This window comes from Cnephaeus nilssonii (genome assembly GCF_951640355.1).
Source record: "Cnephaeus nilssonii genome assembly, chromosome: 6".
Lineage (NCBI taxonomy): Eukaryota > Metazoa > Chordata > Mammalia > Chiroptera > Vespertilionidae > Cnephaeus > Cnephaeus nilssonii.
Genome location: NC_137077.1, coordinates 14,541,100 through 14,554,468, shown reverse-complemented (window position 1 = coordinate 14,554,468; position 13,369 = coordinate 14,541,100).

The following is a 13,369-nucleotide window of genomic DNA, read 5'->3' as shown; positions in this document are numbered from 1 at the left end:
TCTTCAAATAAAGACAATTTTACTTTTTTCTTTTCAGTCTATATCCTTTTGATTTTCACCTTTGTTATCTCCTTTCTTTTATTCTCTTTATTTATTTTGTATTCCTTTTCTAATCTCTTATTTAGGATACACAACATTAATTTTTGTTTGTTTGGTTTTGTTCTTTTTTTATTTCTATTTTATTTTATTTTTAAATATATTTTTATTGCATTCAGAAAGGAAGGAGAGGGAAAGAGAGAGACAGAAACATCAATGATGAGAGAGAATCATTGACCATCTGTCCCCTGCATGCCCCCTACTGGTGATCAGAATTGGACCCACAACCCAGGCATGTGCCCCTGACCGGAATCGAACTCGGGACCCCTCAGTCCGCAGGCTGACACCCTAACACTGAGCAAAACCAGCTAGGGCATTTTGTTCTTTTTCTTTTTTAACTAATGTGAACAGACTAGAGGCCCGGTGCATGAAAATTCATGCACTGGAAGGGGGTCCCTCAACTCAGCCTGCCCCCTCTCACAGTCTGGGAGCCCCCAGAGGTGGGAGGTGACCCAGTGATCAGGGGAAGGTGATGCCCCATCACACCTCTGCTGCTGCCACTGCCAGCAGTGCAAGCTTTGGCCGGCCTTGGTTACCTGCACCTCGGGCGGCCCTGCGCGGCTGGGCAGCTGCCATCCAAGGCTTGCCTGTGCCTTGGGCCGGCCCTGGATGGCTGGGGGGCTCAGGAAAATGGGGGACTCTAGAGGCAGGTGCGCAGAGTGGCCACATGCCTGCCACCCTGGCGGGGCTGAGGGGACTGGGGGCCGCCATCTTGTGGCTGTGGGTGCTGCCATCTTTGAGGGCATGGCAGTCAATTAGCATATTCCCACCTTATTGGCTGTGGGCACCACCATCTTTAAGGGTAGGGCAGTCAATTAGCATATTCCCTTCTTATTGGCTGTGGGTGCTTCCATCTTTGTGACAGCATGAGGGTCAATTAACACATTCCCCTCTTTATTAGATAGGATAAGGCTAAACGCATCGCTTCTGCTCTATCCCATAAGTGTTGATAGAGAGTGCTGTCACTATTATTCTATTCTAATTATTTATCAACTTTTGTTATGATTTCTTCTTTGATCCAGGAATTGTTTATAAGTATGTTTTTGTCCTTAATTTTTAACTTAATAGTGGCACTGTTAAGTTAAAAATTAAGAATAAAACCAGAACTCAGCAAACTTTTTTTGTAAAGGGCCAAGTAACAAATACATAGTTTCTTTTGCATATTCTTCACTGGAATATTATGTAACCATTAAAATTAGGCTTTGTTTTTATATCAATACTTGAGGCCCAGTGCACGAAATTCATGCATGGGGTGTGTGTTCCTCAGCCGAGCCTGCACCCTCTCCAATCTGGGACTCCTCGAGGGATGTCCAATTGCCCACTTAGTCCCAATCCTGGTAGGATCGACCAGTAGGATCGGGCCTAAACGGGAAGTTGGACATCCCTCTCACAATCCAGGACTGCTGGCTCCCAACTGCTCACCTGCCTGCCTTCCTGATTGCCTCTAACTGCTTCTGCCTGCCAACCCGATCACTCCCTAACCACTCCCCTGTCAGCCTGATTGATGCCTAACTGCTCCCCTGCCAGCCTGATGGCCCTTAACTGCCCTCCCCAGCAGGCCTGGTCACCCCTAACTGCCCTCCCCTGCAGGCTTGATTGCCCCCAACTGCCCTCCCTTGCAGGCCTGGTCCCTCCCAACTGCCCTCCCCTGATGGCCTGATCGCCCATAACTGCCCTCCCTTGCAGGCCTGGTCCCTCCCAACTGCCCTCCCCTGCTGGCCTGATCGTCCACAACTGCCCTCCCTTGCAAACCTTGTCCCTCCCAACTGCCCTCCCCTGCTGGCCATCTTTCACCACATGGGGGCAGCCATCAGGTGTGTTGGAGTGACGGTCAATTTGCATATTACTCTTTTATTAGATAGAATGGAACTCTAAGACATATTATGAAATCCTATATAATAGAGGTGATATGCAAATTGACTGTCACACCCTTGCACAAGATGGCCTCCCTCACGTGGGCACAAGATGGCCACCACAAGATGGTCAGCAAGGGAGGGCAGTTGTGGGTGATCAAGCCAGCAGGGGAAGGCAGTTAGGGGCAACCAGGCTGGCAGGGGAGGACAGCTGGGGGCAACTGGGCCAGCAGGAGAGGGCAGTTAGGACAACTGGGCCAGCAGGGGAGGGCAGTTGGGGGAGACTGGAATTGCAGGAGAGGGCAGTTAGGAGCAACGAGGGCAGCAGGGGAGGGCAGTTGGGGGTGACCAGGCTGGCAGGGGAGGGCAGTTAGGGGCAACCAGGTTGGCAGGGGAGGGCAGTTGGGGGTGACCGGGCTGGCAGGGAAGGTTAGTTGGTGGTGACCGGGCCAGCAGGGGAGGGCAATTGGGGGGATAGGGCCTGCAGGGGAGGGAAGTTGGGGGCTCGGGCCATTAGGGGAGCAGTTAGGCGTCGATCAGGCTAGCAGGGGAGTGGTTAAGGGGTGATCAGGCTGGCAGGCAGAAGTGGTTAGGGGCAATCAGGAAGGAAGGCAGGCAGGGGAGTGGTTGGGAGCCAGAAGTCCTGGATTGTGAGAGGGATGTCCGACTGCCCGTTTAGGCCCGATCCCCAGGATCAGACCTAAACCGGCAGTTGGACACCCCCCTAGGAGTCCTGGATTGTAGAGGGTGCAGGCTGGGCTGAGGAGATCCCCTGTTAATGAATTTTGTGCACCAGGCCTCTATTATAAATATAATAGTCTAGTGTACATAGCATAATTTGATATTGATTTAAAGGAATGTATTAAATATTATATATGCTTATATATGCGTTGCACGAAGTTTCGTGCAATAGACTTTCACCTGGCTGCCGGCACCAGTTTTCCGCCAGCAGCAGTTTTCCTCTGACCACCCACCGATCAGATCGGCTACCCCGAGAGGAACTCCGATCCGGGAGGCGCTCCGATCGGGCGGGTGGCCAGAGGAAAACTGCTGCTGGCGGAAAACTGCTGCCAGCAGCCACGCAATTGGCCACTACCAGCGTCTTTCGCCGGCCCCATGGGTCCTTCCGCAGCGTCGGCCGTTTGGGAGGAGCGGGGGGCGGGGACTCGCGAGTCCCCGCCCCCCGCTCCTACCGCCAGCCAATCGGCCACCCTGAGCCCCCCCCCCCCCCCGCGCCTCCAGCCGGCCCAATCATGGGCGTAGCGGAGTGATGCAATTTGCATATTACCTTTTTATTATGTAGGATAGTCTAGTGTACATAGCATAATTTGATATTGATTTGAAGGAATGTATTAAATATTATATATGCTTATATATGCATAAAATAGCCTGGAAAGATATTTAAGAAATCTGCTAAAAATGAGTGTCTCTGGGGAAAATTAAACACTGGGTACCAGAGATGTGAGGCTCACTTTCACCATATACAATCTTACTCACTGAATTTATTTTAAGAGAGTTTATTAGTGAAGGAGTGGGACAGAGAGAAGGCTGCTCCATAGGCAGAACAGCCTCCTTGAATTTTTAAAATACCATATGTATTACCTAGTTTAAAAACTATTAAACCTTCTTAAAAGGCTGGCATTTCATCATATAGCATATGTTTAAATATACTTCCCTTCTTTGTCTGGAAGAAATTTTCCACAATCAGAAATAAAATGTACTGTGAAAACAAGTAAGACTAGTTTATTAAGTCTCAATAGAATAAAGAACCCTCTTATATTTTCACACACACACACACACACACACACACAACACAAAAACCTTCAGCCTACATTTTAAAACTGGCTGAGTGTGGCCTTTGAATGTTACTTGTTTTTTTAAAAAAAGATCAACAAAATGGTTTGGTTTTATAAAAATAGAAAGACATGAATGAATGTATTGAGTTCTTATACTTGATACTGTATTTTTCAGCTCTAGAGTTTTCTTTGGTTCTCCTTCAAAATTGCCATGCCTCCAACCTCTGACATTAAAAAGAAAGAATAGCCGAAACCGGTTTGGCTCAGTGGATAGAGCGTCGGCCTGCAGACTCAAGAGTCCCAGGTACGATTCCGGTCAAGGGCATGTACCTTGGTTGCGGGCACATCCCCAGTAGGGGGTGTGCAAGAGGCAGCTGATCGATGTTTCTCTCTCATCGATGTTTCTAACTCTCTACCCCACTCTCTTCCTCTCTGTAAAAAAATCAATAAAATATATTTAAAAAAAAAAAAGAAAGAATAATTTCCAGTTCCGTGCTGAGATTTTCAGTCTTGTGTTTTGTTTTGTTTTTGTCTCCTCAAACAACAAACATAATTAGTTTAAGGTTGTATTTGACAACCCCAATGTCAGAAGCCTTGTGGTTATTTCTATTGTCTGTTCTCCTTCAAATTGCCTAACCTTCTGTGCCTGATGATTCTTTCATGTCCGGGGCATTGTATCTGATACAATCAATGTAGAAATAACTTGATGGCATCTTCTACCTAAAAGTGCCTAAAGAAAAATAGAAAAAAACAAAAAGAATAAAAGTGCCTAAGGACACAGTACCAGGAATTACCTTAATCCAACTGTAGGTATTGAAATGATAGATGAAAAACTGGGCTGAAGTCCCTAGAAGGGCTGATCTAGAGATAGTTGTTTTAATCTTCTTATAAAGACCCGCAGGCTCTCACCCCAAAGCTAGATGCCACCCCTACCCAGAGCAAGTCAGCTCCAGGGAATGTTTCATGGCATCGGAAGAGATGGAAACACGTGAGCATCTTGAGTAGGCTCCTAAATCGGTGCACACTCAAATCCGATATGCTTAGAATATCAATCCTACATTGCAAGCATTGAGAAATGAGTTCTGACTGCAGGAAAGGTGGCATAAAGATCACTTAAAAAAAAAGATCACTTTCATCAAGGCCCTCAAGTAACCAACATAATAAGCTTGTAATTAACCGGGACTCTCTCCCTCTTAGAAAGCTCTTGGCTCCTTGACCTAGATGCTCCCTCTGCCTGATTGTCTTCTCACAGATGTCCACCTGGTTCACTTCCTCACCTCCTTCAAGTCTTCACACAAACACTATCATTTTATTTTATTTTATTTTTATTTATTTATTTATTTATTTTTAAAAATATATTTTATTGATTTTTTACAGAGAGGAAGGGAGAGAGATAGAGAGTTAGAAACATCGATGAGAGAGAGAAACATCGATCAGCTGCCTCCTGCACACCCCCTACTGGGGATGTGCCCGCAACCAAGGTACATGCCCTTGACGGGAATCGAACCTGGGACCCTTCAGTCCACAGGCCGACGCTCTATCCACTGAGCCAAACCGGTTTTGGCCAAACACTATCATTTTAATAGGCCATGTCCCGATGACCCTATGTAAAAGGGGAACCTCTTCAATTCCTGCTTCTTCTTACACTGCTCAGCTTTCTATTTTTTTCATGATCAACTTGTCTTCTACTATGCTGTAATTTACTGATTCATCATGCCCAAGGCTCTGTCTGCTTTGTCCACTGATGCCTCCTGGCATCTAGATCAACATCTGTTTGGTGCTCAGTAGATGTTTGGTAAGTGAATAAGTAAGTGGTGGTAGCTCAGAGGTCTCATGGATACAAGGGGGAGTCTCTCAGAGGTCTCTAAAAATCTCTCCTCTGCCCTACAGCTTATCAAACATTTTTTTTTGTTCCAACTACTTATAGTCCTGTCCTCAAGAGCAATTTGAGTAAATGTATTTCCCCTACTTCCATGCATTTCTGGTGAAATATTGGATTTAGGTATTGTAGGTTATAGTTCCTGGATCCTGCTGCCTGACCCACCTTCTGGTTCTGCATCTCACTAGGAGAAAGGTCTCCTCGGGGATGCCTGGAGTATTCTTCAAAGTCATGGACCACTACACCCTGCATCCATCTCCACAATAGCAGCAATTCTGCCCAGACGCAGATAACCTCTCCTTCTGGACACTTCTTTTTTTTTTTAATTTCTTTATTGATTAAGGTATTATATATGTGTCCTTATTCCCCCATTACCCCCCACCTCCCTTTCATGCCCATACCCCCCTGTTGTCTGTGTCCATTGATTAGGCTTATATGCATGCATATAAGTCCTTTGGTTGATCTCTGGATACTTCTTGAATAGTCTAGAACAGGCTTTTTTCTTGGCTTCCTTGACTAGCAACGAATGAATGAGACCTCCCCTCTGCATGACTCATTCATTCGCTCTCTCCCTCTCTCTTTTTTTTTTGTCAATCCTCACCTGAGGGTATTTTTTTCCACTGATTTTTAGAAGGAGTGGAAGGAGGGGTAGAGAGAAACAGCTTTGTGAGACACATCAATGGGTTATCTCCCACACACGCCCCTGGGATGGAGCCAGGAAATGGAGCCAGCAACCCAGGTATGTGCCCTTGATCAGAATTGAACCCAGGACCCTTCAGTCCCCGGGCCGACACTCTAACCACTGAGCCAAACCAGTTAGGGGGACTCATTCTTTTTTGAATATTCCTTCTTGCTCATCTCTTTCAGAAGAGACTCTGAGGTTGGTTTTATTCTCCTTGCTGTTTAATCTAGTGGGAACAATATTACCTTTTCTCTTTTCAAAGGACTGCCATGCTGGACCTAAGCTGAAGGCGATCCTTTGAAACACACAAATATTCAGGCACATTAGCATTCAGTACCTCAAATCTGACAATTGCCTCTGTAACTTCCTCTTTCACGTGGGAATTCACACCATGAGTACAAAAGAAAAATAACTGAGCTCTTTGGTTTCTTATCAAACAAAATAAGTTAGCATAGGTGCCTTATCAAATATGTTTAAAATTAGCGGGGTCTGCTTTCAAATTTTTCCAAGTGGCACACCAAGAAACATAAACCTAGACAGTCCATATGTGCTATCTGATGGCAAAATCATGCCTGTAAGAGTATAGGGCTTCAAAAAAGAAATAATACTTGGAATTGATTGGAGGCTGAGATGAGGGGGACAGAACCAGTTCTCTAGACTTCTGTACTTTTTATTACTGTCATACATTTACATGGGTTATATTTAAATTATGCTAGAGTTTTAATAGAATAAAAATTGTAATTTTACAACACTGATGAGAGTTTTCACTGTTCAAGGCAAAGTTGTTTCCTTAGAATTTTCTTTTTTGGAATCTTATCTGCTTTGTTAGATAACCTTCTTTTATATCCCTGTTCTCGTTGACTGTGGTTCTTTATTATTTTAGTATGTTATTTGAAGCACATAGAAGCACATGCATGCTGTCATTTTAATAAAATGAATACCCATGAACCCATCTCCTGGTACAAGGGAAAGACAAGGTTGTACTCCTGAGAGGGAAAGGGCAAAAAACTAAGCATTTTAAATAAATTATTTGCTACTCTCCTGATCACCTCCCTGCTTTCACATTCCCAGGAGTGGCCAACTGCCCTAAACTTCCTGTTTATTATTCCCTTGGTTGACACACATACACATCAATCATAGAAAGATAGATGATAGATAGACAGCAGAAAAAAAGAAAGGAAGAAGGAAAGAAGGAAGGACAGAAATAGGAAGAAAGGAAGGAAGAAAGAAAGAAAGAGAAAGGAAAAGAAAAGGTGGGGGGAGCTGGTTAAAACATATTTAGTTGTTTGTAAACTCTAAAAATCCTGTCATATTTTAAGTTCTTTCCTGGGTTTTACTTTTTTTACTTAACATTATTCTTCCCTGTAATGCATTTAGCTATAATTAATCAATTTTCATTCTTCTATATTATTCCATTATGTGGGCATATCACAATTTATTCATTCTCTTGTCATGGTGCACATGTGTATGTATTTATCTATCTATCTTGGTATCTGTAATGGGTGGTTTTTTACTAGTCCTGTGTCAGAGGAGTTTCCTTTGTTGGTATGAACACTAGGAGGAGTTATTTGTGTGTTTTCTTTGTTTTTGCTAATCCTCACCTGAGGATATATTTTTTCCCATTGATTTTTAGAGAGAGTGGAAGGGAGGGCAAGAGGTAGAGAGAGAGAGAAACAACGATGTGAGAGACACATCAATCGGTTGCCTCCCACATGCGCCTGGCTGGGCAAGGATTGAACCTGCAACTGAGGTCTGTGCCCTTGACTGGAATTGAACCTGGGACCCTTCAGTTTGAGGGCTGATGCTCCAACCACTGAACAAAACTGGCTAGGGCTAGCAGGAGTGATTTAAGTAGCTAGCAGGAGTGATTTAAGTCAAGGCATGGAGCCTATGGAGAATATTTGTGCAACCTGGCTATTGGGAAGAGGCACTAGGGACCACAGGGGAAGATCTGGATTTGAGTCCTGGCTCTGTCACTTGCCAACTAGCCCACAGGTCCCAGATGTGGTAAAATAGGCGTTTTTGGTGATACACAGTTACATTAGTGCATATTCACTAGTCCTTCCGCACAATCGCAATAAAACCTTTCAAGAGCCCTTTGCCATAAGGCAATTATCGGTTATCGAATTCTTATTCTCATTCACTGTCTTGCTCCATAGATAAGGATGCAAAGTCAATTGAATGGTTAAAAGCTTTTGGTTGGAGTTAGGTAGAACTGGTTTGAAAACCTTCACACCTTATCTATACACACTAGCTGTGTGATCTTGAGTTAGTCACTTCACCTCTCTGAACCTCTATTTCTTCATCTGTGAAAATAAAGTGGGACCTAACATTTGTTGAGTGCCAGGACTATCTAAAGTACATTACATGGATTCACTCAGATTTTCACAGTAGCTCTATGTGATAAAAAAATATATATACATTTTACAGAGAGGAATCAGAGGTTAAGTGATTTGTCCAAGTTCACATAGATCTGGAGCCGCAATTGGAATTCAGGAATAATAATACCACCACAAAGCATTATTGTGAAGGTTAAATAATCTATTATGATAACATATATAAAGTAAATATATGATGAGAGTAGCACAAAGGATAAGAGGGGATGAAAAAAGGAATTATACTGAATATACTGATAAGTATATTCTTATATTATGCATGAAATGGTATAATCATAACTAGGGATAGTCTGTGATAAATTCAAAATGAATATTGTTATTCCTGGAGCAACCACTAAAAATAAATTACAGAAGTATATTACATCATAACATGCCATCACATTATAAAAAGCTAATGGAGGTAATAAAATGAAATAATAAAAATAATTAATTCAAAAGGAAGCAGGAAATGAACAAAGAAACAAGCAAATAGCCAGAGGATAGACTTAAACTTAACCTTATCAGCAATTACTAAATTAGACTAAAAAAGCAGACATGATTAAACTAGATAAGCAATACCCACATTATATGCTGCTTTAAGAGATCTACTTTAAATATAAAAACTCACTGTGTTGAAAGTAAAAAGGATAAAAAGTAAAAGGAAAGTAAAAATCCTGGTGTAGTTAATGTCAAAGTAGACTTCAAGGATTACCAGAAAGAAAGAAAAATTTTATAATAACAAAAGGCTTAATTCATCAGGAGCACATACTGATTCTAAATGAGTAGAAACCTAATAATAGAGATTCAAAACACGAGAAGCAAAAGTTGACAAAACTGAAGGGAAAAAATAGGCAAATCCACAATTATAATTGGATATTACTCTTTGTGGTCTCTAATCTTCGTAAAAAATCAATAAGGATGTGAAAAATTCGAACATTATCAACCACCTAGACCTGACATTAATTTGGCCCTTCATACAATAATTGCAAAATATACCTTGGTTCAAGTGCAATTGAAACAGTCATCAAGAGAGATATTATGTTGGGTTTTCTTTCTGCTCTAGGCCTGAGTGGCTGCCTTCGAAATGGGCAAGAAACCCGGGAAGGTGGTGCTGGTCCTGGCTGGACAATACTCCGGATGCAAAGCAGTCTTCGTGTAGAACATTGATGATGCCACCTCAGACTTCCCTACAGCCATGCTCTGGTGGATGGCATTGCCCTCTATCACCAAAAAGTGACAGCTGCCATGGGCAAGAAGAAAATTGCCAAGAGGTCAAAGATCAAGTCTTAAAAAAAAATTTTTTTTAATATATATCTTTATTGATTTCAGAGAGGAAGAGAGAGAGGGAAAGAGAAACATCAATGTTGAGAGAAAATCATTGATCAGCTGCCTCCTGCATGTTCCCTAATGGGGATCAAGCCCGCAACCCAGGCAGGTGCCCTTAACTGGAATTGTACCTGGGACCCTTCAGTCCACAGGCTGACATTCTATCCACTGAGCCAAAAGGGCTAGGGCTTTTCTTCGTCTTTTGGCTTAATGTGTGAGTTGAGCTGGAACCTCTCCCCCTTTTTCCTCTCTAACTTTGCTCTTGGCCCACAGGTTCCTTTTGTTCTAGCACCCCTTCTTCCTGTGCCTTGAAGAAACCAAACCCATTTCTATCTTAAGTCTTTTTGTACTTGTTGCTCCCTCTGTCAGAAGAAACTTCCCCTGATCTTTGCATGTCTGCTTTTCTTTTGCTCACTCTTTCTTACCCTTGGATTTCTTCTTGACCATTCGCCATGATCACATTCTCTCTCTCTATCACCTTTCTCTAAATCATTTTCTCAGCACTTATCTTTATCTCATACTTCTCTAGTTGTTGTTTTTTTTTTTTTTAAGTCATTTCTCCTCATTAGAACTTGTACAGGGCTGTAGGGCTGAACATAAGACAGTGCTCAGTAATATGTATTTGTTGGATAAATGAACCAAATAAAAAAATGGCCTGAAGAGGACATAGATTTTCGGACAGTACAGATTAAAAACTAACCAACCACAGATAGGGATTTTTAAAAAATATATATATTTTATATATAATTATTATATATTTTTTAAATATATATTTTTTATTAATTTAAGAGAGGAAGGGAGAAGGAGAAAGAAATAGAAACATCAATGATGACAGAGAATCATTGATAGGCCACCTCCTGCACACCCCACACCGGGGATCTAGCTCCAACCCGGACCTATGCCAGGACCGGGAATTGAACTGTGTGACCTCTGGTTCATAGGTTAATCTACTGAGCCATTCAGGCTTGATAGGATTATATAAAAACCATCTACATTTCAGAAGAGGGATGGTGTGTATATTTGCATAACAAAAACAGGTCAATAAACAAAGTAATTCGTTTCGAACAATAGTCCCTATCAACAGTGACTTCAGATTCAAAAATGCTAAAATCTCTCCCCCTCCCAGAAGATTTACTATAAATCCTTAGGTGGGTTTCCCCCTGGCTACTGGTGACAGCTATTATAAAGTGGCAGAAAGTTGCCTTGAGTTAGGATGATATAGGCTTGTGTTTCAGAGGAGCGGATGATTTCCAGCTGGTACCAGTGGATGCTAGATTGGATTCCGAAGAACAGGTAAGACGGATGGGCTGAGAATGAAGCATTTGTAGGTGGACGGAGCACCCATAGTTTCCATCAGAGCCCCTGGAAACCATTGCAAAGAAACCTTCAAGCTAAAGAAGAAAACTTGACACCCTCGGCAAATGCAGCAGCTTCAAGCAGTTTACTGGTAGATCACCACCCATAAACCTCTACCAACCATTTGCTAAGCTCCTACTAAACATGGGGATCCAAGTGTGCAGGGCAAGCAATAGCATTTCCTCCTCTAAAATGAGCGCTGGTTGTTTTGGTTGGTTTGGCTTAGTGGTTGGAGCATCGGCTTGTGGACCAAAGGTTTGATTTCTGAATTCCCTGTGAAAGGCACTTTCCTCAGTTTCAGGTGTTTTTTGTTTTGTTTTTTGTTGTTGTTTTAATCTTTGTTGTTGAAAGTATTACATAGGTCCTTCTTTTCCCTCTGTTAACTTCTTCCAACCTGCCCCCAAGCCCTCACCACCCCATTGTCTGTGTCCATGGGTTATGCATATATGCATACAAGTTCATTGACTGATCTCTTCCCACCCACCTTTCCCTGCCTTCCCTCTGAGGTTCAACAGTCTGTTCATGCTTCTTTATCTTTGGATCTATTTTTGATCATCAGTTTATTTGGTCATTAGCTTCCACATTTGAGTGAGATCATGTGATACTTATTTCCTCTGATTGGCTTATTTCACTCAGGTCTATCCATGCTGTTGCAAATGGTAAGAGTTCTTTTTTTTTACTTTCAATAATTTAATCTTTTTACATTAAAAATGATGGCCAACATAATACTGATCAATATTTATGAGGATTGTTTGAAACCCTCTGACAGTCTTCGAAAACATACTTGTAGTTAGTTCTATTTAGAGATGCCCTTTGACAGTTTCCTAGTTGTCTGTTTCCATAATGAGTCACAATTTGGGGAGTTTTATGCTAGTATTTTCACCAGTCACCTAGTATTTGCACTATTCTTTTTATTTTTTTCAACTGTCACTCCAGACAGGATCCCAAGAGGAGTTTTACCATCTCTTCTCTGGGTTTAATGGAGATTTTAGTTTACCCTTCTGTGTTAGCCTCTAAGTTCTTTCTTTTTTGATTGCCATGTAGTTTTCCATATGTAAATGTACATAGTTTTGTGTTTGCTTGTTTTTTAATCCATGCAAATGGATATAATTTCTTTTTTTAAAAAATATTTTTTATTGATTTCAGAGAGGATGGGATAGGGAAAGAGAGAGAGAGAAATATCAATGATGAGAGAGAATCATTGATTGGCTGCCTCCTGCATGCCCCCTACTGGGGGTTGAGCCTACAACCCAGGCATGTGCCCTTGACTGGAATCGAACCCAGGACCCTTCAGTTCACAGGCCGATGCTCTATCCACTGAACCAAACCAGCTAGGGCTGTACCATAGTTTTTTTATCCACTCATCAAATCTTAGCTTTTGTAAATTGTGCTGCTAGGAACATAGGGTGCCTGTATTCCTTTTTTTTTTTTAATACTTTTTTTATGGATTTCAGAGAGGAAGGGATAGGGAAAGAGAGAGATAGAAATATCAATGATGAGAGTTATTGATCAGCTAGCTGCCTCCTGCAGCCCCCTACTGAGGATTGATCCCACAACCAGGGCATGTGCCCTTGACTGGAATCGAACCCGGACCCTTCAGTTTACAGGCCGACACTCTATCAACTGAGCCAAACCAGCTAGGGCCATGTATTTTTTTTAAAATATATTTTATTGATTTTTTTACAGAGTGGAAGGGAGAGGGATAGAGAGTTAGAAACATCGATGAGAGAGAAACATCGATCAGCTGCCTCCTGCACACTCCCTACTGGATATGTGCCCCAACCAAGGTACATGCCCTTGTGGGTATGTGCCTGCAACCAAGGTACATGCCCTTGACCAGAATCGAACCTGGGACCCTTGAGTCCGCAGGCCGACGCTCTATCCCTGAGCCAAACCGGTTATGGCCATGTATTCTTTCTGATGAGTGTTTTGGGTTTCTTAGGATATATTCCTAGAGGTGGGATCATTGGGTCAAATGGAAGTTCCATTTTTAATTTTTTGAGGAA